The following is a 26,513-nucleotide window of genomic DNA, read 5'->3' on the forward strand; positions in this document are numbered from 1 at the left end:
ATCATCTAAATCTATAATTTATTTTTTATGAATGTACTACATCTATCATTTATTTACCCATCCATCCATCTTTTCTATAAACATATCTGTAAATAGTAGTTGATTTGTTGAAACAATCCAAGTTTTACTCTTTAGAATTCACTTCAGAAAGTTTAGTGAATTTGAAATCATAAGAAACTTTGGTATATCTCCATATAAAATAGAGAAGAAGTTACATTCTAATAGAAAATTCAGATTTTCCTTAGGGCTTAGGTTGATACTTTTGAAATAACAGAAACTTTTAAAGCAAAATTATGAGTCCAGCTGTGATAGACCATGTCAGTTATATATTAAAATGTTTTTTTATGTGTTCATTCACTTTTAAAAAAATTTTTTTAAATTTATTTTCATCGTAACAGTATTCATTGTTTTTACACCACACCCAGTGCTCCATGCAATACGTGCCCTCTCTAATACCCACCACCTGGTTTCCCCAACCTCCCACGCCCTGCCCCTTTAAACCCCTCAGACTGTTTTTCAGAGTCCATAGTCTCTCATGGTTCACCTCCCCTTCCAATTTCCCTCAACTCCCTTCTCCTCTCTAACTCCCTTTGTCCTCCATGCTATTTGTTATGCTCCACAAATAAGTGAAACCATATGATGATTGACTCTCTCTGCTTGACTTATTTCACTCAGCATAATCTCTTCCAGTCCCGTCCATGTTGCTACAAAAGTTGGGTATTCATCCTTTCTGATGGAGGCATAATACTCCATAGTGTATATGGACCACATCTTCCTTATCCATTCATCCGTTGAAGGGCATCTTGGTTCTTTCCACAGTTTGGCGACTGTGGCCATTGCTGCTATAAACATTGGGGTACAGATGGCCCTTCTTTTCACTACATCTGTATTTTGGGGGTAAATACCCAGTAGTGCAATTGCAGGGTCCTAGGGAAGCTCTATTTTCAATTTCTTGAGGAATCTCCACACTGTTCTCCAAAGTGGCTACACCAACTTGCATTCCCACCAACAGTGTAAAAAATGTTTTGAATGATCCAAACTAAATACAATTTATATCTTTTTTTCTTCCAAATAAAATTATAAGTAATTAAAGTAAACATTATTGTAAGGAAGGAAAAAAAACATGTGACTATTGAGTTTTTCTATATGGCATATTGCAGCTGCTTCAAATCCTTTGTGGATTTGTCTAATTAGAAGGAAGAAAGGAAGGTAGGAAGGAATGGAAATATTCATGAATATGCTCTAGTAAACCTCCTCACAGAAGGCTTTGATAGTCCATAGGAGTGCTTTCAAAAACCCAGTGGCAGTGTGAAGAAAACAGGATTAGGAGAGGAAGAAGTTGAACTGGGAGGCACTTGCAGTAGAGATCTTTAGCTCTCCTAGGGGGAGATCTGGAAATGTAAAGATTTCTAATTGAGTCAAAGGGCTGTGTATTTCTACCACTGCATCATTCATTGATCGTAGGCTGCCCCGAGGAAGTGGCCTGACATAGGGCCTTTGGCTAAGGACAGTTTCTAGAGAGGGACTCATGGACAAGCTGTCTACAGTCCACACTCCCAGGAGCTAAGGGAGTGAGTGGGTGCTTGGAGTCAGACTTGGTCAGCCTACAATATTATGCACCAGAATGGAAAACTCTTTTGACATAAGTGAGCCTAGGCTCCTTTTTTTATAATACTTATTTTAAAAAAAAATACTCTTTTAATATAAACATCCTATTCGAGATAATTAAGTAATTCCCATGGCCTTCTCTACAGTGAGAGCCCTATCTAAATTGCTGTTGGATGTTTTCGTTATGAACTTGTTTAGATCTTTTGGGTCTTTGCCCTAGGCCAATCATTCCTACCTCTCCTTATAGGATGCTGGCTGGTCCTGCTTCACACAGAACAGTTTCTGGCAATGATTGCTTACCTGAGGTCCAGTCATTGTCAACATCTATCTCTGTACTACTGGATATCCTGCTACTAGGTCCCCCTCACCTTGATGAATGGGTGCGTCAGTAGAGTACGAAAGGGACAGGAGATGGGCTACTCTCATGCTTTCAGTATCGTGCCAGTCTCATGACAACCTGCTTTCCTGTTGGCTGGTAATACACCAGCCCTGGCCCCGCTAGAGTGAGCTTTTTCTTTGGGGACTTAGTTTACTTCCCAGTCTAAAGCAGTATTCAGACTAATTCTGACTTAGCCCTAGACTTTCTGCACAACATAAAAACAATGGGAATATCCGATGTACTGGTCTTATTGTTCATCTCTAGTGTCAACTTGCAAGAATTCAGCAAGGTAGATTTTGAGCATTGGAATATTTATGTGTCATATATAAAATAGAATGAAATTTTCTAAGTTTTTAAATGGCTCAAATCTAGTGCCTCTTTAGCCAAAATGAACTTAGTAGAGGTTGGAACCTTTATTTCTAAATTCCATACTGTACACAATTAATTTTGTGAATACTTTGAGAATTTATAGCTGTATGGAAAATGAATGGTTTGTTAAATTTAACACACTATGATTCTAGGTTAAAACAAGAGAACTACTTTGATTCATTAAATAACTCTGTTTGTTACTCTCATGATTTCTGCTGAGCCACATCATTCAAGAAAAGGAGGAAGGGGATGTGTTAGTTTGTTGATTCTCTTCTCTATTTTATTCCCAGATCAATTGTTTATACCTCTCTCTCTTTTTTTTTGAGTTCTAGGTTTAGGCTCAGTTTACCACTTGAAGGGCAATAAATTCAAGACAAAAGACAATGCCCTTATTGCCCATTCAGATGACCAATAATGGGAAAACATAATCTCCATAATAAAGGTATACTTTGGAGGAACAGAACTATATTCTATGTGTAAAATAATAATGACTTGGTGAATTTACATAACAAAGCTGGGATTCCACTCAAAATCATTTTCCTTTAGTGACAGACAGTGAGACTTTAAGTATTGAAGTATGTAAAAATTTTGATCAAACTAACTTGAGTACAAAAACAAAGCCAAATTATCAAAGTCATGAAAACTGAAGTCTCAAGTACATAAGTATGCTTTGCCAGAATTATACCCTAAATTTATTCACGTAACAGACATTTAACACACATCCAATATCGATATACCATCAACTTAGAAGTGGTGTGTTTCTGAGAGGGACCCCAGCAACATGCCTAAGAAGATGTTTCTAATCAATGTTCTCCCCTGAACAAAAATAATTTGGTATCCATCCCTGGACAAAAGTGCCTTTGTGGGAGCTGTGGCATCCAGTATCTTGTGCCAAGGGACCCGGGAGGAGTCTTCCCCACTATGCACTTGTTATTAGGCATACAGATCCCTGTCTTAGCTGTGGATCGTGCAGTAGCCTGTGAACTGCCTTCAGCACCTCTTGGCAGTGGTCCTGTAGCCCTCGGAAAACACTTGTAGGACAATACCCATGGATGAGAAAAATGAAAGAAAGGGACTTTTGCCCTTTGTGTGACTTGCTTCTTTTTATTAAACTTTTAAGCACAAATTCTGTAATCTCTGTAGCTTCTGCCAAAACTTTTCTAAGCCTTGAAAGTTCCTAGCCATGTTACTGTTGTTTGATACAAAAATAATTCTTTTATTTTCCTTCCCAACTTTTCCCTTCTTCATGGTTTTCTTCTTTTTTTTAATCACCATATTCTTCTTCATAAGCTTATTTTTATGTTCCATTTTCATAATCTCTTCATTTTTTCATATTTTCTTTTCTTTTCTATTTTTGAAGATTTTATTTATTTATTTAACAGAGAGAGAGAGAGAGAACACAAGCAAGGGGAGTGGGAGAGGGAGAAGCAGGCCTCCTGCTGAGCTGAGAGCCTGATGCGGGACTCGATTCCAGGACCCTGGGATCGTGATCTGAGCCGAAGGCAGACACTCAACGACTGAGCCATCCAGGAGCCCCTGAATGGTAACATTTCTTATCAATAGCTTTTCTTGGAATAAAAAAAAAATAGAATTAAGTCAAGAGAAAATTCCCAACATTTCTACCTAGACAACAAATACATGATATTATTTTGAATAATACTAGAAGCTTTTTTAGAAAAGCAAAATCATTTGTGTTCATTTTTTAATATCATATCTATACATGAAAATGGTTTAAATTCATTTTAAAAACTCTGAATTATGGCACTATTTGACATTGTGTGGACTGCTTAAAATCAAATATCCAATTCCATTAAAAGTTAAGTTTAATGGATTTTTGTCAATTCCATTTTCTATTTTGTTCTTTCATATAAGAGAGCCACCTCAGAGTATCATTCACATGTTGTTATCTAGAAATCCTTTATTTCTACTCTCTAATATAATAGGTTGTCAAGAACTGTGACAATTCTAAGATTTTACCCTGCTTGTAAGATAAGAAGTTAATGACCATAGTTTCATGGACATTGACAGAAGATGCAAGACTCCTGAGTCAAAGTTTATTTCAGAGGTAGCAGAGATAGCAGTAGGAGGATCATCAACATCCTATGTCAGAATCATTTCTGTGAGAGTAAGTTAAACTGGTTAGATGGGAAGGTCTCCCCTTATCTGAATCTTTAAAAAAAAATTTTTTTTTAAAAAGATATTAAAAAAAAAAAAGATTTTATTTTTTAAATCTTTTTAAATCTTTTAAAAAAGGATATATTTGACAGACAGAGATCACAAGTAGGCAGAGAGGCAGGCAGAAAGAGAGGAGGGGAAGCAGACTCCCCACCAAGCAGAGAGCCTGATGAGGGGCTTGATCTCAGGACGCTGAGATCATGACCTGAGCTGAAGGTAGAGACTTTAACCCACTGAGCCACCCAGGCGCACCCCCCACTTATCTGAATCTTACAGAAGGAGAAGTTTCCATGGCCATTACTGATGGCCAGCTTCCTGAAAAGACCACTGAAATAGTAAGCAAAGTTAAGTTAAGCAAAATGAAATTTATTACTCTCCAGTAAGAGAGGCCACCCTCTTGACAGAATCTTAAGAGTATCTTAGAGAAGGAGAGATTAGGGACAGATATTTGTAAGAATTTGGGGTTTAGGGGGTACCTGGGTGGTTAGGTGGATTAAACGTCTGCCTTTGGCTCAGGTCATGATCCCAGGGCCCTGGGATTGAGCCCGTCATGGGGCTCCCCGCTCTGGGGGAGATGGCTACTCACTCTCCCTCTGCCTGCTGCTTCCCTTGCTTGTGCTCTGTCAAATGAATAATTTAAAAAAATCTTTAAAAAAATACTTAAAAAAATTTTGGGATTTGGTTTTAGGAGGTTTATCAATGATGGGGCTAATTGGAATTGAACAGTCCTATGACATAATTATTTAAGATTAATGAGCACGGCAAGGTGAGGGTTTTGAAGTAAGTTTTGATACATAGAGAGTCATTTTTTTTTTTTAAAGATTTTATTTATTTATTTGAGAGAGAGAGACAGTGAGAGAGAGCATGAGAGGGGAGAAGGTCAGAGGGAAAAGCAGACTCCCCTTGGAGCTGGGAGCCCTTTGTGGGACTTGATCCCAGGACTCCGGGACCATGACCCCAGTGGAAGGCAGTTGCTTAACTAACTGAGCCACCTAGGTGCTCCATAAAGAGTCATTTAATAACCGTTTAAATTATGTGTATGTTTGTAGGAGGAGCTAGTTAGTCTGATGAGCAGTCTATTGTTTTGATAGGGGACTAGTTGAATAGTTGCCTATTTGGGTAAATGGATTTTCAGGGTTTCTACACTTGTACCTTACTAAAGAAGAATTTCCTGTTATAGTAAAGTCATGTTCATATGCACAATCTTAGTCCTTGATCCTATTAAGTTAGTTGTAGGCAGTGTTTTCTGTCAAGGCATTAATTCATTAGTCCAAGGAGATCATCTAATTGATTAAATAGAAGAAAATTGATGGGCAGGAGAGTTGAAGATGTAATTTGGAAAAAGAGGAGCTATAGCCCAAACTGAGAGCTGGAGGTCAGGGTGTGATGGTGGAATGACCAGTCTGTTTAGTGAATCATAAGGTGTCAAGCAAATGGAATGAACCTCAAAATCACAGCAGGATAGGATGGTTCAAGACATTGAACTTCCAAGATAGGAAATGGGAGAGTAGTTCCTGTGGCTACTCAAAGGCACCAGAACCAGGTAGGCATGTGTGGTATTAGTAAAAAGAATTGTCTGTTGTCCTGTGTTCCTGGCACGGAGCTCCTAAAACCGCTTGGAATCTCCTGAGTGATAGGACTGTCTTTATTATGCTAATGACGTGACTCATGCTGGGCCCCTAAATAGCTTCAGGATGCAGGCTGGTCACCAGAAGAACCAACCGTGTGATTAGAAGGTTGTAACTTTGGGTCAACCTGAGCTCAGGGAGGAGAGATTAGCTGGAGATTGTGTTCAGTCATGTCGCCAGTATTTAATCAGTCATGCTTGTGTAAAGAAACCCCAATAAAAACTGTAGATACTGAACCCCAGTGGAGTTTCTTGTTTGGTGAACACTGTACATGTGCCAGGAGGATGCTATGCCTGGACTCCATGAGGGATAGCAAGGCAGCTCTGCATGTCCTTCTAGACCTTGCTCCATGAATCTCATTTGTCTGGTCCTCATAAGTGTATCCTTTATAATAAAATGGTAATCATAAGTCTAGCACTTTCCTAAATTCTGTGAGTTGTTCTAGCGATTTATTAAAGAGGAAGGGGATAATGGAGACCTCCTGAATAGGTAGCTAGTTGATCAGAAGTGCAGGGGCCTGGGGGATCTTCTGAGACTTGTGGCTGGCCTCTGAAGTGAGAGCAGTCTTGTGGAAAACTGAGTCCTTAAACTGTGAAGTCTGAGGCTAATGTGGTGTCATAAATGCATTGCAGTACAGCGATTGGTGTTAAGACCATTTGAGGTGGAAACAGAATAGAGTACCACCAAATAATTTCCTTTGGTTAAAGTGGGTGGGAAGTTTCAGCCTCCTTGGGTATAGGTAGCTGGAACTGAGAAATATATTCTTGGTAAAAGTAGGAAAAATAAAGAAAAGAGAAGTATAAATCTTCTTTCTTTTTTATGGTTTCTTTTAAAAAAATCATTAAAGTCTACTTCATTTCCTTAAGTTATCACATTACTTTCAAATTCAGAAATATGTAATATGACCTTTATTTTTGGGGTTTTGCTTCTCTGTCTGTTTCAGCCTTTTAATGATGAGTAATACAACTTTCTAGTAGTGTAAAGCTTTTTAAATTTTTTTTTAATTTAAATTTTTTTTTAAATTTAAGGATGTGTTCTAAGTATAACAGAACAGTTCATAATTAACTTGATTTCCCCAGGTATTTTGATGCTTAAAAGGAAGGAGGAAAGGAAAGATGCAGAAGATGTATATTCAAAATTCCTATTGGGATACTGGCAGCAGCCTCAATCACTGGAGGCATTTCACTTCTTTTTACACCTACAGCTATATAAAGCAGTAGTTCCCTAGCTAATTGAAATAAAATAATACCGAAATTGCCAGAAGTGAAATGTTCAGATTGCATGCTTTGCTGCTTAAAACATATCAGTAACATTTGAGTTTTTTTTCTACTTTATTTTTATTTCTATGGTAAAGAGAATGTCAGCTATCACAGATAGCAAGAAGAATGGGAGATTAACATAAAATCCAGTCTCTGCTTCAGTGTCAACTCATAAAATGTGTGGAAATTGAAGAACATTTTATATGCATTCTTGTCATTATTACAAAAATCTTAAAAGAACACTGTAAAAAATCTTTCTTGATTCTTGGGAATATGTATCTCTATTGTTTGTGAAAATGACTTGAAACAGATCTAAGTTATTTTTCAGACTAGATCAGCACTTGTAAATAACCTCTATTCTATTGCTGGAATTTTTCATTTGTATCAAAGTCTTCTCTAGACAATGCTACCATGACTTTGTAGTTCACTATATATTTATGAAAACTGCTGCCCATTACAAGAGAAGTTCACTAGGTTGAGTTTTGCAAAGAACCTGGGTGAGAAATACCAGCAAACTTAAAATTATTAGACTAAGGATGCTAGTAGCTTTAATATAACATGAAATATAAAAAATGTATAAGAGAGTATAAACCATGTTTTAGAATCAGTTGCTGCTTTACACCTGATTAAATTATAATGTTAGTTTTATAAATGATCATTTTTCTGATTATCAAATTTATTTTATATTTTTATTCAGCATTCTTCTCCAAACGAGAGACTTCTCTTTAAGTTTTCTCTTTGCCTTTTTTGGGTGAATTCACATATTTAAAAAAATTTGATGTATTGTAATATATTACTCCCATTTTGTGGTGCTCAAATTTTCACCAGTTTGTGTCTTAGTTCTGCTAATAGCATTATTGAGATATAATTGACATATAGTACATTGTACTATTAAAATTCAATATTATTGACATACAGTATCTTATTTTAGGTGTACATTATAGTGATTCAGTATCATTATACATTATGAGAGGATCCTCACGATAATTCTGGTTACCATCTGTTACCATACAGAATTATTACAGTATTATTGGCTATATTCCCTACGCTATACATTACCTTCCCATGACTTACTTATTTTATAATTGGAAGGTTGTACCTCTTAATCCCCTTCACCTATTTTTTCCATTTCTCCAACCCCTTCCACCTCTGTGACCAGTAGTTTCTTATATCTGTTAGTGTGTTTTTGTCTTGTTTGTTCATTTGTTTTTTAGATTTAACATATAAGTGAAGTCATGTGGTAGTCGTCTTTCTCTGACTTATTTCAATTACCACAATACCCTCTAGGTCTATCCATGTTGTTGGAAATGGCAAGATTTCATTCTTTTTATGGCTGAGTAATATGCCTTAGGCTTCTATATCTTGGCTACTGCAAATAATGCTGCAGTGATCGTTAAAGGTGCATATGTGTCTTCACTTCACTTCACTTCACTTCACTTCAAAAATTAGTGTTTTAGGGGCACCTGGGTGGCTCAGTGGGTTAAAGCCTCTGCCTTCAGCTCGGGTCATGATCCCGGGGGCCTGGAATCTAGCCCCGCATTGGGCTTTCTGCTTGATGGGAAGCCTGCTTCCTCCTCTCTCTCTGCCTGCTTCTCTGCCTACTTGTGATCTCTGTCAAATAAATAAATAAGAAATCTTAAAAAAAAAATCAGTGCTTTAATTTTCTTCAGGTATTTATCCAGAAGTGGAATTTCTTTATTGTACACTAGTTCTATTTTTAATTTTTTGAGGAATCCTCATACTGTTTTTATAGTGGCTGTACCGATTTACATTTCTACCAACGATGTTTGCTTTATTCCACATACTCACCAACACTTATTATTATTATTATTATTATTATTTTGTCTTTTTGATAATAGCCAATCTGACAGGTATGAAGTGATGTCTTTTTGGGTTTTTATTTGCATTTCCCTAATGATTCATGACTTGATTCTTTCATGTGCCTGTTTGCCCCTTCTGTGTCTTCTTTAGAAAAATGTCTATTCAAGTCCTGTGGCCATTCTTTTTAAATTCTACTTTGAATTCTTTAAAAAAGTTTTTTTATTCTTAAATTCCACTATGGTTAATGTGCAGTGTTACATTAGTTTCAGTTCTACAACATAGTGATTCAAGAATTTTACACATTACTCAGTGCTCATCATGGTAAGTGTATTCTTAATACCTTTCACCCAGCTCACCCAAGTCCCCACCCACTTTGCCTCTGGTAACCACCAGTTTGTTCTCTATATTTAAGACATTTTTTTTGTCTTTTTTTCCTTTGTTTTGTTTCTTAAATTCCACATGTGAATGAAATCATATGGTATTTGTCTTTCTCTGACTGACTTATTTCCCTTAACATTATAATTTCTAGCTCTGTTTTTGCATATGGCAAGATTTTATTCTTTTTTAAAGGCTGAATAATATATATTAATATATATTTATATTATATATTAATTATGTTATTATTATAGTTTATATATTATAATTATTATATATTGATGTCATCTATAGATGGATACCTGAGTTGCTTCCATAATTTTACTATTGTAAATAATGCTGCTATAAACATAGAGGTGCATATATCTTTTTGAATAAGTATCATTTTCTTTTCTTTCCTTTTTTGTGTTTTCATTTTCTTTAGGTAAATACACAGTAGTGGAATTACTGGATCATATGGTAGTTCTATTCTTAATTTTTTTGAGGAAACTCCATATTGTCCTCCATACTGTTTTCTACCATGGCTGAACCAGTTTACATTTCCACCAAAAGTGCATGAGAGTTCCTTTTTCCCCTATTCAAGTCCTCTGCCCACTTTAAATCAGATTATTTGCTTTTTGGTGTTGAGTTGTGTAAGTTCTTTATATATTTTGGTATATATAGTTCTTTATATATTATATATATATATATAACTATATATATACAATAAGGGGTTAATATATAACTATAACTAATATAACTATATATATAAATATATTTATATATATAGTTCTTTATATATTAACCCCTTATTGGATAGGTCATTTGCAAATATCTTCTCCCATTCCGTATATTCTCTTTTGTTGGTAGTTTCCTTTCTTGTGCAAAAGTTTTTTATTTTGGTGTAGTCCCAATAGTTTAATTTTACTTTTGTTTCCTTTGTCTTAGGAGACACATCGAGAAAACTGTTACTGTGTGTGGCTGATGTTAGAGAAATTACTGGGTGTGTTCTCCTCTAGGATTTTTATGGTTTCATGTCTTATGTTTAAGTTTTTAATACATTTTGAGTTTATTCTTGTGCATGGTGTTAGAAAGTAGTTTGGTTCTATTCTTTTATGTGTAGCTGTCCAGTTTTCCCAGCACCATTTATTGGAAAGACATTTCTCCTTTCTATATTTTTCCTTTCTACATTCTACCTCCTTTGTCATAGATTAATTGACCATATAATTGTGGGTTATTTTTGGGATGCCCATTCTGTTACATTGATCCATGTGTCTATTTCTGTGGCAGTACCATAGTGTTTTGATTACTACAGCTTTGTGATACTCCAGAATTGTGATACCTCCAGTTTTGTTTTCATTTTTCAAGATTGCTTTGGCTATTCAAGATCTTCTGTGGTTCCATATACATTTTAATATCATTTGTTCTAGTTCTGTGAACAATGCTGTTGGAATTTTGGTAGGGATTGGATTGAATCTGTGGATTGCTTTGGGTAATAAGGACATTTTGATAGTATTCTTCTAATTCATGAGCATGGAATATTTTTCAACTTATGTTATCGTCAATTTCTTTTATAAGTGTTTCATAGTTTTCATAGTGCAGGTCTTTTACCTCTTTGGTTAAGTTTATTCCTTGACACTTGGTTTTTTGGTGCAATTATAAATTGTATTATTTTCTAAATTTATCTTTCTGTGACTTTGTTGTTAGTGTATACAAATGCTACTGATTTCTGGGTATTAATTTTGTACACAATTCTAGTAATTTTGTAATTACTAGATATAATTCTAGTAACTTTGGTGGAGTCTTTAGGATTTTTCTATGTATAGTACTATGGCGTTTACAGATAGTGACAATTTAACTTCTTCTTTACCAATGTGGGTGCCTCTTTCTTTCTTTTTCTTTTCTGATTGCTGTGGCTAGGACTTCCACTGTTATGTTGAATAAAAATGGCAAGAGTGAATGTCCTTAGCTTGTTCTTGACCCTAGAGGGAAAGATCTTAGTTTTTCACTAAGAAAAAGTGTATGATGTTAGCTGTGCGTTTTTGAGATAAGGCCTTTATTATATTGGGGTATGTTCCTTCTAATTCCACTTTGAAAGTTTCTACAGTAAATGGATGTTCATTCTTGTCGAGTGTATTTTCTGTATCTAGTGAAATGATCAAATGATTTTTATGCTTTGTTTTGTTGAAGTGGTATATGATATTGATTGATTTGTGAATATTGAACCATCCTTGTATCCTGGGAATAAATTCCACCTGATAATGGTGAATGATCTTTTTAATTCTTTGAATCCATGAGTATGGGATATCATCCCATTTATTTGTGCTTTTTCCCCAATTTCGTTTGTTAGTATCTTATACTTTTCAGTGTGCAGGTCTTTATCTCGTTGATTAATTATTGCTTGCTAGGTATTTCATTCTTTTACATGTAATTGTGAATGGGATTGTCTTCTTTCTTTTTTTTCTGATAGTTTCTTTTCTGTGTATAGAAAAGCAACATAGTTTGTGTATTGATTTTATATCCTAAACATCATTGCATTTATTTATTCTGTTTCTTGGTAGAGTCTTTAGAAATTTCTATATATAAAATCACGTCATCAACAAATAGTGATAACTTTACTTCTTCCTCTCCAATTTGGATGCCTGTGTTTCTTTTTCTTGCCTACTTGCTGTGATTAGGACTTCCAGTCCTTTGTTGAATAAAAGTAGCAAAAGTGGTCATTTCTCTCTTGTTTCTATTTTAGAGGGTAAGCTTATAGCTTTTCCACCATTGAGTATGATGTTAGTCATGGGCTTGTCATATTGGTTTTTATTATGTTGAGAGTTTTTATCATAAATGGATGTTGAATTTTACCAAATGCTTTTTCTGTATCTGTTAAGATAATCATATGGTTTTTATCCTTTATTTTGTTAATGTGATATATCATGTGGTTTGATATGTATATGTTGAACCAACCTTACATCCCTGGAATAATCCCACTTAATTGTGGTGTATGATCCTTTTAATTTATTTTTGAATTCAGTTTGCTAGTATTTTATTGAACATTTTTGTACTTGTGCTCATCATGAATATTGGCCTGTAATTTTCTTTTCTTGTGGTTTCCTTGTTGATTCTGGTATCAGGATAATTATTGCTAGCCTTGTAAAATGAGTTTGAAAAATTTTCCTTATCGTTAGCTTTTTAGAAGATTTTAAGAGGGATTTCTGTTAATTCTTTTTGAGTGATTAGGAGAATTCACCAGTGAAGTTGTCTGGTTGTGGACTTTTATTTTTTGGGAAGTTTTTGATTACCAATTCAATGTGTACCTCCTTACACATAATTGGTATATTCAAATTTTCTATTTTTTTTTAATGGCTCACTCTTGGAAGGTTGTATGTTTCTAGGAATTTATTTCTTCTAGGTTGTCCAAATATGGTGAGTATAATTGTTCATAGTAGTGGCTTATGATCCTTATATTTCTATTATATCAGTTGTAACATTTCCTTTTTCATTTCTAATTTTATGTATCTGAGTCCTCTTTTTCTTTTTTTTAAGATTTTATTTAGTAGAGAGGGAAAAAGAGATAGAGTGTGTGTGGGGAGGAGCAGAGGGAGAGGGATAAGCAGATTCTTTGCTGAGCATGGAGCCTGAGGCAGGGCTCAATCTCAAGGCCCTAATGACCTGAACCATAAACCAAGAGACAGATGCTCAACCAACTGAGCCACCCAGGTATCCCTTTACCCCCCGTGCCCACACCCCTTTTATCCGTTCTTCATAGGTCTATCTAAAGTTCTGCCAATTGTGTTTATCTTTCAGGGAACAGCCATTGGTCTCATTTATCCTTTCTCTTGTCTTTTTCGTCTGTATTTAATTTACTTCTCCCTTGATCTTTGTTATTTCCTTCCTTCTAATAACTTTGGCCTTTGTACTTATTTCTTTGGGGAGTACAATTAGAGTATTTGAGATTTTTTTTTTTTTTTTTTTTTTTTCTTGAGGTAGACCTGTATTTCTCTGAACTTCTCTCTTGGAACTGTTTTTCCTATATCCCATAAATTTTGGTATATTGTGTTTGTTTCCATTTTTGCTTTTCTCAAGATATTTTTTTTAATTTTTCCTTTTATTTATTCACTCTTTATAGCATGTTGATTAAATCTTCACATATTTGTGATTTTTCCAGTGTTTTTCTTAAAGTTGGCTTCTAGTTTTATCCCATCATTTTGGGAAAAGTTGTTGATATGATTTCAGTTTTCATAAAGTTACTAAGTCTTGTTTTGTGGCCTAATGTATGATCTCTTTTGGGACTCTTCCATTTGTACTTGAGAATAATGTGTATTCTGCTTTTAGATGGAATGTTCTGTATATATCTATGATGTACATCTGGTCTAATGTGATGTTTAAGGCTGATGTTTCCTTACTGATTTTTCTGTCTGAATGATCTACCCATTGAAGTAATTGGGGTGTAAAGGTTCCAACTATTGTTATACCACCATCTATCTCTCCCTTTAAGTCTGTTAATGTTTGCCTTATATATTTTGCTGATACTATTTTTGGCGTATAAATATTCATAAGTTTTTTATCCTCTTATTGGATTGACCCCTTTAATTATGTATTGCTCTTTTGGTCTTTTATTACAGATTTTGTTTTAAAGTCTATTTTATCTGATATATGTTTAATTATATGCACTTTCTTTTTGTTTCCATTTTCATGGAGTATGTTTTTTGCATTCCTTCATTTTTATTGTTTGAGTCCTTGCATCTGAAACAAGTCTTTTGTAGATAGCAGATAGAAGGGTCTTCTTTTTTTAAAACACATAGCCACCCTGTGTCTTTTTGTTGGGTTATTTAGTTCATTTACATTTAAAGTAATATTGAGGTGTGCCTGGATGACTCAGTTAGTTAAGTGTCTGACTTTTCATTATGGCTCAGGTCATGATCTCAGGGTTGTGAGATTGATCCCTGCATTGGGTTCTGTGTTTAACAGGGAGTCTGCTTGAGATTCTCTCCCTCTCCTTGTCCCCCACCCTCTCCACTCATGTGCATGTGTTCTCACTCTCTCTCAAATAAATAAATAAATCTTTAGAAAAGTGACATTGATAGACATAATTATTGTTATTTTATTAATCTTTTTTTCAGGTATCTTGTCATTCTTCTCTGTACCTTCTTCTCTTGCTCTCTTCCTTTGTGGTTTGATGACTTTTGGAAGTCATTTTGGAACACTGAAAAGAAATAAAATAAAATGAAAAAAAGTTCCTCTAAAATTTCTTATAAGACTGATTTAATGGTGATGAACTTCTTCAATGCTTGCTTTTCTAGAAAATTTTACTACCCCTTCAATTCTAAATGATAATTTTGCTTAATGAATATTCTTGGTTGGAGCTTTTTCATTTCAGTGCTTTGAATATATCATGCCACTTTCTTCTGGCATGTAGAATTTCTGCTGAAAAATCTGATAGTCTTTTGGGAGCTACCTTGTAACTAACACATTGTTTTTCTCTCACTGCTTTTAAGATTCTTTATCTTTAACTTTTGACATTTTAATTGTAATGCATCATGGTGTAGATTTCTTTGGGTTCATCTTATTTGGAACTTCCTGGACCTCCTGGAGTGTTTGTTTCCTCCTGTGGGGTTGGAGAAATTTTCAGTCATTATTTCTTCAAATAAATTTTCTGTCTCTTTCTCTTTTCCTTCTGGGGCCCTGATAATGTGAATGCTATTCTGCTTAATGTTGATCCCTAAGTCCTTTAAGCTGTCATGACTTTTTAAAAATAATTTTTTCTCTACTTGGATGAATTCCACTGTCCTGTTTTTGAGATTACTGACCCTTTCTTCTGCTTCATCTAATATCCTGTTGAATTTCTCTTGCATTTTTTTCAATTCAGTTATTCTTCAGCTCTGTGAATTCTGTTTGATACGTTCTTAAATTTTCTGTTTTTGTTGAAGTTCTCACTGTGTTTATCCATTCTTCTTTCAAGTTTGGTGAGCATTTTTATGACTGTTGCTTTGAACTCTTTATTAGGCGAATTACGTATCCAAAGTTCATTAAGGTTTTTTCTGAGGTTTTATCTTGTTCTTTTGTTTAGAGCATATTTCTCTGTTTCTTCATTTTACTTGACTATTTTTTAAATGTTTTTTTCTTCTATGTATTAGGTGAAACCACTATTTTTCCGAGTCCTTTGGGAGTTTATTCCTACAGAACCTTGCCCTAACTTTTGGTTGTTTCTTGAACCTTTGTCATTGTCTAAGCAGCCTGACTTATTTTTAATAGCTTAGTTGTTGAGGATGTGCCAGCATCTAGTTTCAGGTTGATTGGAAGTGAGACCCTTACTTAGCAGCAGCTTTTAAAAGTACGTAATATACAAATCCTGTGAGACTGCCATTGCAGATCCTGCTGGCTTCGAGATTAGGAGATCAGGTACTGTCCCCTTTGCAACCGTTCCAAATTTTGGGCTCCAGAGGAGTATATAAGCCCCTTTCTGGGAGGTACAGGTGAACTGTAGTAAGGCAGAGGGAGAGTGTAAAGGTGATGTCCCCTGTTCTGCATTCTGTGAGAGTACCTCTCTAGCCTCAAGGCAAACTTGAAGCATAGCTCTCAGGCTGAAGCTCCAGGACAAGCAAATAGACCTCTTTCAGAGAAAGTCTGGGAGTGTGTTTTAGTCTGTTGGCTGTGCAGCACTCTGGGGGTGGTAGCCTGCCGAGAACATCTCTTTGATTGTTATAGTCCCATGGGATGAAGGACACCAAGCTCTCTTGGCCACTAGAATCAGGTGACCAAGGAGCATCTCTTGTATGGCAACCTCAAATACTAAGGTGTCAGATGTAAAACTTAGGACACCAGACACAAGTAAGTGCTCCCTTCGAAGAGATATTGGTGCTCGGAAATGTGGTAGAAGGAGAACGTAAAGTAAGTACCTGCCTCTCTGGGTCTCTTGAAAGGTTTATAATCAACTCTTAGATATACGTATTGTTTATAATCAACTCTTAGATATACGTATTTAATTTGAAGCCCACTTTTTAGGCTGCAGCTGTTTTGATAAGCTTATATGTATTATTTCACAGAGAGACTCAGCTCCTAGCCTATTGCCTCTTGCTGTGGTCTGAGGGCAATAGCTCTTTTCAGATTCTTACTCTGTTGGCTGTAGTCTTGTGGGATGCACAAACATAAAGCCTGCTTGCCTTCAGAGCCAGCTGACGAAGAGGTGTTCTCTCGCAGCAAAATCAAAGTGCCAGACAGGAGTATAAGCTCCTTTCTGGGATACTGACAAGCCTGAGTGAGACAGAGGGAGAATGAAAAGGCTGCATCCATTGGCCTCCATTCTCTGAAAGTATCTCTGTAGGCCTCTAGGAGTATGCTACATCAGGAGTCTGCTCATCAGGCCAATGCTCCTGGGAGGCAAATAGGTCTCCTCCTCAGAAAGATGGGGTGTTTCAGTTATTAATCTATACAGTGTCCCAGGGTGGTAGTATGCCAAGAACTGTCTCTGATTGTTACAGTCCCTTGGGACTCAAGAATGCAAGTCTGTGTATCCTCCAGAGCCAAGTGTTCAAGAGTTCTCTCCTGGAATGCCACTATAAAAACTGGGGTACAAGATGTAAAAATATTAGGGCACTAGATATATGTAGAAGTTCCCCACTAGGAGACACTGGCACTGTGTCACTTTTAGTGAGGCAGGGGAGAGCACAGGGATGACATGTGTCTACTGGGTATGGCAAGGTAGAGGGAGAGTGCAAAAATGGTGCCCACCAGTGTCTCCATCCTTGGAGACCAGCAGGTCTCTTCCCTTCCAGCTGATGCTTTACAAATAGCAAATGAATCTTCTTCACATATAGCCTGGGTACTTTCCAAACTACTGTCTTTGCACTAGGCCCTGGGTCTAGATGGGTCCTTCAAGAGCAGTCTCTCAGTTTGCTACAGAACCCGAGGTCTTGTGAATGCAAACCTTGTTGGTTTTCAAAGGCAGATATTTTGAGGGCTTGTCTCTCAGATACAGGTCATAAGAGTTGACATGCTTTATGTATGTTACAAACCTTCATTTCCCTGGGAGAAGCTCAATTTGTGAGATCCCTCCAAATTATGGGTTCATATGCCAGGGAGAGTAGATTTTTGGCAAGACCATGTCTTAGCCTTTCCTATCTTGATATGGCCCTTATTTCTACCTTGATATGGCCCTTTTCTCATTTGATGTGAAGCAACTGCTCGGCTAGTTCTCAGGTCTTTTTCAGAGGCAATTGTTCTACATGTAATTATGGATTCATTGTGTCCATGGGAAGGTTTCAGTGTGTCTATGAGAAGAGCTCAGGGTCTTTCTAAATCATCATGTTCTATTTCTTTTTCTTTTTCTTTTTTTAAAAAGAATTTATTTATTTGACAGAGATCACAAGCAGGCAGAGAGGCAGGCAGAGAGAGGGCAGGTAAGCAGGCTCCCCACCACACAGAGAGCCGGATGTGGGGCTCGATCCCAGGACCCCAAGACCATGATCTGAGCCGAAGGCAGAGGCTTAACCGACTGAGCCACCCAGGTGCCTGCATCATCTTCTATTTCAAAGGATTTTCCAAACAGTTACATTGTCTGTGAATAAAGACAGTTTTCCTTCCTCGTTTCTAATCTAATGGCTTTTATTTCTCTTCCTTAATTGCCATGACTAGAAACTTTAGTACAATATTAAACATAAGAGGTGGGAGTGGGTATCCTTGTCTTCTCCCTAATTTGGGGGTATAAACATTCAGTTTGCCATAATTAAGTATGATGTTAGCTTGGATTTTTCATAGATTCTCTTTATCAGGTTAAGGAAGTTTCTTTTTATTATTTGTTTTCTGCAAGTTTTTATTAGTAGTAGAAAGTGATCTAGTCAAATGATTTTTTCTGCATGTACTGAGTTGAACATATACTTTGTCTTTTTTAGTTTAATATGATGCATTACACTGATTGGTTTTCAGATATTAAGCTAATCCTTCATTTCTTGGATGAATCCTTCTTAATTATAGTATGTTAACCTTTTTATACAAGATATTTTTTCCAGAAATTTAATTAGAATTTTTAAAATCCATATTAATGGAGGATATTGGGTGGTTTTATTTTCTTGCAATGTCTTTGTTTTTCTTTTCTTTTTTAAGAAAGAAGTAACATTTTTTTTGTTGTTGTTGGACATTCTTAAAGCCCTATATTCTAAACTAATACGAACACTGCAAATAATATATTCCTAATCTAGTTGACATCTAAAAAGGAAAGTTGTAATACCAATATCTGTAAATTGATTAATATTTACATTGGAGGATGACCAGCTTTGGTATATTTGTATTTCTCTGGCTCCCTTTTTTGGTGGGTATTTGAGTCCATCTCCATTCAGCAGAGTTGGATGGGACTGATATATTTGGTGTTTCACTTAAATATTGCCACACAATCCTCAGAGGATATACAAGTTCTAGGATTGGGCTGCTCCTGAGACTGTCTTCATCATCTTTTTTAAAACTGAAACCATCAAATAGTGAAGGTCTGCATTGCCACTCTGTGAGGCCAAGTCTAGTTTAATTAGTTAATATATCGGAAATACTTGAAGGTAAAAAGTGAGGTTAAGTGATAGAAACAGACAATGATGATGTACATTTTTCATTTTTTTATTGGAAAATTTCTTAAAAATTATTTTTAAAGATATTATTTATTTATTTAACAGAGAGAGACACAATGAGAGAGAGAACACAAGCAGGGGGAGTGGCAGAGGGAGAAGCAGACTCCCTGTTGAGCAGGGATTATGACCCGAGTCGACGGCAGACGCTTAACGGCCGAGCCACCAGGTGCCCCTCTCTGAAGACTATTTTAAAACTAGCTCTGTATCTTAGGTTCAATCTTAACATGAAATATTTACCTGTAAATAATTTTTTTCAGTCATATGAACATGTGTGTGAAGGCTATCTACCTATGCACGTTTATAACTACACTTTCAGTTACCTATGCATAGAAATCCCAAGAAGTAGATAACACTCATTCATCAAAACTAAAAATTACATAATCTAAATAAACTCTTTGCATACTCATGTCAACTCTTGCTAGATGTAGTTAATCTATATTTGCATAGCTGACTCTACCAGGCTATAATACCATATTTTTTTTTCAAAAGTAATTATAAAGTACAGCAAAGTGCTCATTTTTACAGTGACCAAAGTGGTACTTCTTAACTTCAATCTCTGCTATAGTGAAGTTTGAAACCTTAAAGATGGCTGTTCAAGTTTGTTAGTGACTTGAAGATTTGATTTTTCTGCCCATTGAATTTAGGTTAGAGATTTTCCTCTGTTCAAGTTTCACGATTCAGCAGAAGCTAGAGATTATTAATATTCCAAGGCTTTGTCTGTGCAGGCAAATATTTTTCTTTGGGGACTGAAGAATTCAGAGCCAATGTGGATATGACAGAACTCACAGGGAGTCAGCGCTTGCCTTCTGCTACAGGCAGTAGGCACCTCACTGAGGAGGAAGTTGTCAAGGGCCCTCTTGTTAATAAAGCAGTCTTCGCTTCCATGATTACTCTTGGCCATCATTTGAACATTACCTTAATGGAGGAAAAATTAGTGCTTACTAAATTGTACTTTTTTCATAGGCCTTTCTTACCCATATTTTTCGTCTAACAGTTTTAAAATGTTAAAATAATCAGTTGCGTAGGAGACTTGCTACTTCTGATTACAAAATGCAAAAGAATATTAAATAAAAAATAAGGAAATAGTGTTTAAGTGTGAAATTGGGGGTACTCACAAAAATTTACCTTTTTATTATGTCAGAAACAAAATGATGATCAGACTAGTAAACTTGAGAGGACTTGTGAAAGTCTTTGGGTGGAAATTCACAACATGAAATTATTGGAAAAAAGGCAAAGTAAAAATAGAGCTAAAAATAGGCAGTAAAACAAGATGGCAGGACAGGAGGAGCTGCTCAAAAAGCTTTTGCTTGGGATTGCAGAGCACAGTGTGAGGGCAACCAGTGGGCCTGCAGTTTGTCTCCAAACACTTTCTCAGTCAGATACATTGCTGAACATAATTTTGGAATGTTAGAGCAAGTCAGTTCAGGTAAGTGATAGTTATAACATATTTTTCAGAAGTGGCAATAAAAAAAAATACTGAACCACGTTGCCTCTGAAGCGCCTAATTTTATCAGAAAGTAAACGTGTCAGTGGCTATCTTAAGCTACATAAAATTTGGTCAAATTAAGCCCAATAACACAATCATTTATTTGAAACCTGCTTCCTAAAAAAAAAAAAAAATTCAAAATTCAGGGTATTATTAATTTTCTAAAGTTCTCTCAGAAGTAAAGGCTAATTCTATATGTAGAGTTTTACCCAAATGTCCTTTGACATTATCATTATTTACATAGAAGGCTTTAATCTGAAATCACCTTGGCACCCTCAAAATATCTAAACTATGAACTTCTGCAGTGGAATTATATACTTGCAAGTTGTGGCTTCAAAGTACTGATAAACCAAAGAAAAAGGTCACCTATCAGAACAAGTCAGAATGATGAATCATTCTCACTAATGAAAGATCAAATAACCATTACCCTCTCAGCAAACTGGAAATAAATGATCTTGAGCTTGAGAAGGGGGTAAAAATGGATCCTGGAGTATACAAAATCCTGGAGTATACAAAAATCAGATGCCTTATCCTCCAATTGCCTTATCCTCCAGTTGCTCAGTCCTAAAACTAAAAAGTCAGACAAACCCATGCAATTCAGAAGCCAGAGAAGGCTTGCTCCACATTTCACATATAGGATCTATAGGAGGGTGTAGCCAAATAGGTAGAACACAGATTCACCGTTGTGTGTCCTTGGGATTGCCTCTGCCATGATCATAGAGGTATCAGTAACCTGAATCTTGGAACAGTGTCTCATTTCGGCCCCTTGTGGAATGGTGTTTGTGACAATAGCCTCAAAAGCAGCATTATATATGCTGGGAATAGCTGGCCTACAGAAGATCCCATGGGTAAGAATAGCATAAACTTTGGTGGCTACCGAGAGTCGCTTGTCAGCAGCATGGCAGATGGTGCTACACGTGTCAGCCATGTCCTCCACAAGGGCAGCTATGCGGTCCTTCATGTGGCCCACCAGAACCATCTGGTCCACTTCATTTGCCTTCTAACTCTCTTTGTGAATCAAGGCAAATTCCACATTCACCCACATTCACTGCAATTGATGTGACCCTTTTAGCTCCCCTGACAATAATACAGTATCTCTTCTCCGCAATGTTCTCCTGAATCCACTGCAGGACTGCAGGCTCCGTGGGCAGATTATCCACTGGAATCTCAAAGAATCCCTGGATCTGGGAGGCATGCAGGTCCATGGTGATAATGTGATCTGCCCCAGCAAAGCATAGTGGCCACGAATTTCACAGAAATCAGAGGGTGACTCTTACCCTTTTTATCTTGTCAAGAGTATGGAACACGGAATCACAGCAGTCACCCTGGATGATGATGCAGTCTTGCAGGCGTTGATCGGGACGAGGAGTTCCATCATGTCGATTTCTCCACAGCCATTCTGGGTGTTCTAGACATCTTTGCCCTTCCCGCTTCTACTGATCTCACCGTTGGTCTCCTGGTTGCCGAACTTCTTGGTGACGACTTAGCCCAGCTCCAGGCCCAGACAGTCGGCCACGTGCTGAGACAGCTGCTGGTGCAAGCTGCCTGCTGAAGAGCACGATATCAGGCATGGCAGAGGTGGCAGGGGCACCAAAGGCTGCCATGTGAGCGGGAAACCCTGTCTGGGTTTGATGTCACGGTGCTTCTGGCATTAGAGAATCATTTGTGAATTATTTAGTTAACTTTAATTTTTTGGAAGCATTTTTGCAGAATTGGTATTATTTATTTCTTGAATTTTGAGAGAAATGGTCTGTCAAGCTATTTGTATCTGGATTTTTTGTGTATGGGGAAAAGTTAACTACAATTAAATATTTTTCATAGATAAAATTTTTATTTTTTGTGTAGGTGTTAGTAGTTGTATCTTTCAAGGAATTTGCCCATTTCATCTAAGTTGTTGAATTTATTGTCTTAAATGTGTTCACAATGTTCCCTTCATATCTTTTAATATTCATAGAATCTCTAGTTCTTTTTTTTTTTTTTTAAAGATTTTATTTATTTATTTGACAGAGAGAAATTACAAGTACACTGAGAGGCAGGCAGAGAGAGAGAGAAGGAAGCAGGCTCCCTGCTGAGCAGAGAGCCCGATGCGGGACTCAATCCCAGGACCCTGAGATCATGACCTGAGCCAAAGGCAGCGGCTGAGCCACTGAGCCACCCAGGCGCCCCTAGAATCTCTAGTTCTGTTACTGTTCTCATTACTGAGTTTGGTAATTAGTGTCACCTCTCTTTTATTTTATTTCTTTCCTAGTAGTCTGACTACAATGTATGTCAATTTTATTGATGTTATTAAAGAACCACTTTTTGGTTTTATTGTTTTTTTTTTAATTTTTTATTTTTCATAAACATATATTTTTATCCCCAGGGGTACAGGTCTGTGAATCACCAGGTTTACACACTTCACAGCACTCACCAAAGCACATACCCTCCCCAATGTCCATAATCCCACCCCCTTCTCCCAAACCCCCTCCCCCCAGCAACCCTCAGTTTGTTTTGTGAGATTAAGAGTCACTTATGGTTTGTCTCCCTCCCAATCCCATCTTGTTTCATTTATTCTTCTCCTACCCACTTAAGCCTCCATGTTGCATCACCACTTCCTCATATCAGGGAGATTATATGATAGTTGTCTTTCTCTGCTTGACTTATTTCGCTAAGCATGATACGCTCTAGTTCCATCCATGTTGTCGCAAATGGCAAGATTTCATTTCTTTTGATGGCTGCATAGTATTCCATTGTGTATATATACCACATCTTCTTGATCCATTCATCTGTTGATGGACATCTAGGTTCTTTCCATAGTTTGGCTATTGTGGACATTGCTGCTATAAACATTCGGGTGCATGTGCCCCTTTGGATCACTACATTTGTATCTTTAGGGTAAATACCCAATAGTGCAATTGCTGGGTCATAGGGCAGTTCTATTTTCAACATTCTGAGGAACCTCCATGCTGTTTTCCAGAGTGGCTGCACCAGCTTGCATTCCCACCAACAGTGTAGGAGGGTTCCCCTTTCTCCACATCCTCGCCAGCATCTGTCATTTCCTGACTTGTTGATTTTAGCCATTCTGACTGGTGTGAGGTGATATCTCATTGTGGTTTTGATTTGTATTTCCCTGATGCCGAGTGATATGGAGCACTTTTTCATGTGTCTGTTGGCCATCTGGATGTCTTCTTTGCAGAAATGTCTGTTCATGTCCTCTGCCCATTTCTTGATTGGATTATTTGTTCTTTGGGTGTTGAGTTTGCTAAGTTCTTTATAGATTCTGGACACTAGTCCTTTATCTGATATGTCGTTTGCAAATATCTTCTCCCATTCTGTCAGTTGTCTTTTGATTTTGTTAACTGTTTCCTTTGCTGTGCAAAAGCTTTTGATCTTGATGAAATCCCAATAGTTCATTTTTTCCCTTGCTTCCCTTGCCTTTGGCGTTGTTCCTAGGAAGATGTTGCTGCGGCAGAGGTTGAAGAGGTTGCTGCCTGTGTTCTCCTCAAGGATTTTGATGGATTCCTTTCGCACATTGAGGTCCTTCATCCATTTTGAGTCTATTTTTGTGTGTGGTGTAAGGAAATGGTCCAATTTCATTTTTCTGCATGTGGCTGTCCAATTTTCCCAGCACCATTTATTGAAGAGGCTGTCTTTTTTCCATTGGACATTCTTTCCTGCTTTGTCGAAGATGAGTTGACCATAGATTTGAGGGTCTATTTCTGGGCTCTCTATTCTGTTCCATTGATCTATGTGTCTGTTTTTGTGCCAGTACCATGCTGTCTTGATGATGACAGCTTTGTAATAGAGCTTGAAGTCCGGAATTGTGATGCCACCAACGTTGGCTTTCTTTTTCAATATCCCTTTGGCTATTCGAGGTCTTTTCTGGTTCCATATAAATTTTAGCATTATTTGTTCCATTTCTTTGAAAAAGATGGATGGTACTTTGATAGGAATTGCATTAAATGTGTAGATTGCTTTAGGTAGCATAGACATTTTCACAATATTTATTCTTCCAATCCAGGAGCATGGAACATTTTTCCATTTCTTTGTGTCTTCCTCAATTTCTTTCATGAGTACTTTATAGTTTTCTGAGTATAGATTCTGTGTCTCTTTGGTTAGGTTTATTCCTAGGTATCTTATGGTTTTGGATGCAATTGTAAATGGGATTGACTCCTTAATATCTCTTTCTTCTGTCTTGCTGTTGGTGTAGAGAAATGCAACTGATTTCTGTGCATTGATTTTATATCCTGACACTTTACTGAATTCCTGTATAAGTTCTAGCAGTTTTGTAGTGGAGTCTTTTGGGTTTTCCACATATAGTATCATATCATCTGCGAAGAGTGATAATTTGACTTCTTCTTTGCCAATTTGGATGCCTTTAATTTCCTTTTGTTGTCTGATTGCTGAGGCTAGGACCTCTAGTACTATGTTGAATAGCAGTGGTGATAATGGACATCCCTGCCGTGTTCCTGACCTTAGTGGAAAAGCTTTCAGTTTTTCTCCATTGAGAATGATATTTGCGGTGGGTTTTTCATAGATGGCTTTGATGATATTGAGGCATGTGCCCTCTATCCCTACACTTTGAAGAGTTTTGATCAGGAAGGGATGCTGTACTTTGTCAAATGCTTTTTCAGCATCTATTGAAAGTATCATATGGTTCTTGTTCTTTCTTTTATTGATGTGTTGTATCACATTGACTGATTTGCGGATGTTGAACCAACCTTGCAGCCCTGGAATAAATCCCACTTGGTCGTGGTGAATAATCTTTTTAATGTACTGTTGAATCCTATTGGCTAGTATTTTGTTGAGTATTTTCGCATCTGTGTTCATCAAGGATATCGGTCTATAGCTCTCTTTTTTGGTGGGATCCTTGTCTGGTTTTGGGATCAAGGTGATGCTGGCCTCATAAAATGAGTTTGGAAGTTTTCCTTCCATTTCTATTTTTTGGAACAGTTTCAGGAGAATAGGAATTAGTTCTTCTTTAAATGTTTGGTAGAATTCCCCCGGGAAGCCATCTGGCCCTGGGCTTTTGTTTGTTTGGAGATTTTTAATGACTGTTTCAATCTCCTTACTGGTTATGGGTCTGTTCAGGCTTTCTATTTCTTCCTGGTACAGTTGTGGTAGTTTATATGTTTCTAGGAATGCATCCATTTCTTCCAGATTGTCAAATTTATTGCCGTAGAGTTTCTCATAGTATGTTCTTATAATAGTTTGTATTTCTTTGGTGTTAGTTGTGATCTCTCCTCTTTCTGGTTTTATTGTTTTTTTAAAATTTTCTGATTTCTAGATAATTTATGCTTTGATATTTTATTTCTTCTTTCTACTTTGAAAGCTGATGTCATTGACTTGAGTTGATTCTTATTTTCCAGTGTACATATTAAGTGCTTTAAATTTCTACCTAAGTAGTTTTTTCAGTGGCATTCATTTTGATATGTTACCTTGATCTACAGCTTAAAAAAATTAATGTCATTCCAAAGTGTTATAAACTGGATGACTTTAAACAATAGAAATTTCATTCTCTCTCAGTTTTGGAGGCCAGAAGCCCTGAATCAAGGTGTCAGCAGGGCCATGCTTCCTCTGGGACTCTTGGTATGATCTTCCTTGACCCTTCCTGGCTTTTCATTATAGCAATCATCCTTGGTGTACCTTGGCTTGTGTGCATTTTACTGATCTCTACGTCTGTCATCATCTCATGTTCTTACTGTGTGTGTCTCTTCCCTTCTTGTAAGAGTGCCAGTCATGTTAGATTAGATTAGGGCTCACTTTATCCAGTATTACCACATCTTGAATTAACTAATTATACCTGTAATGACTTTCTTTTCAAGTAAGTTCATGTATATTCTGAGATTCTCA

The 26,513-nt window shown here is 36.7% G+C and overlaps 1 long non-coding RNA gene and 1 pseudogene across 2 annotated transcripts in view; one reads left to right on the forward strand and one right to left on the reverse strand.

Moving 5' to 3' along the window:
• The window catches only part of LOC309856114, a 50,958-nt gene that overhangs the window by 15,428 nt on the left and 9,017 nt on the right, over nucleotides 1-26,513 (forward strand). The window lies entirely within an intron of this gene.
• On the reverse strand, nucleotides 21,322-22,252 carry LOC309873663 (ribose-phosphate pyrophosphokinase 2 pseudogene; annotated as a pseudogene). The gene has a single exon. The product of its transcript is annotated as a ribose-phosphate pyrophosphokinase 2 pseudogene (transcript).

This window comes from Mustela nivalis (genome assembly GCF_964662115.1).
Source record: "Mustela nivalis genome assembly, chromosome: 1".
Taxonomy (NCBI): domain Eukaryota; kingdom Metazoa; phylum Chordata; class Mammalia; order Carnivora; family Mustelidae; genus Mustela; species Mustela nivalis.